The following is a 671-nucleotide window of genomic DNA, read 5'->3' as shown; positions in this document are numbered from 1 at the left end:
CTGGCAGCCGTCTCCAAAAGCACCCTAGGAAGTAGCGTGCCAGTTATCCACTGGTTTGGGCACAGTTTCTTTTGCATAAGGAGGATCATCTGTGTTACAGGGTGAGCGATCATCTGCATTACCATGGCAGGTATGGAACGTACTCCCGAGCCGGGATGGTGGGGGTCTGACCACGGGGACCTCAGGGCAGAGCGCTACAACTGCCTGCAAATGCTGGTTAGTTTTGTAAACATCACCGACATCTTCTTCATTCATTACGGTGATTTTTGAAAGGGTGAAGCAGGAGATAAAGGCAAAGGAAATAGAATCTAACCTCAGCTAACCCAGACGTGAGTCTGTCTCCTGCCGTGCTGACCTCCCGTACAGAGCAAACTGCTGTTTCTACATCTGCCTCACCCACGCTGGTGAGCACGGCATCCTGCCCAGAGCTCCGTCCCAGCGCCGAGGGGACACTGGTGCCAGTGTCACACATCCCGCGCAGGCACCGGGAAGAGTTTTCTGTGAAGCTGTGATTAGGGAGAGTGGCAAAGACCCGGTTCCTATGGGACCATTGCATCAAAACCCAACCCAATTCCACTGGAATTAGCTGAGCATCGCCGTGGGAGCATATCCCCCAAGTGCTGGGTTTGCAGTTTCATGCTGAAAGGTACAGAATAAACAGCTCAGGGACC

Source organism: Eurypyga helias, unplaced genomic scaffold, assembly GCF_000690775.1.
Source record: "Eurypyga helias isolate BGI_N326 unplaced genomic scaffold, ASM69077v1 scaffold29626, whole genome shotgun sequence".
Taxonomy (NCBI): domain Eukaryota; kingdom Metazoa; phylum Chordata; class Aves; order Eurypygiformes; family Eurypygidae; genus Eurypyga; species Eurypyga helias.
This window is presented reverse-complemented; position numbering follows the sequence as displayed.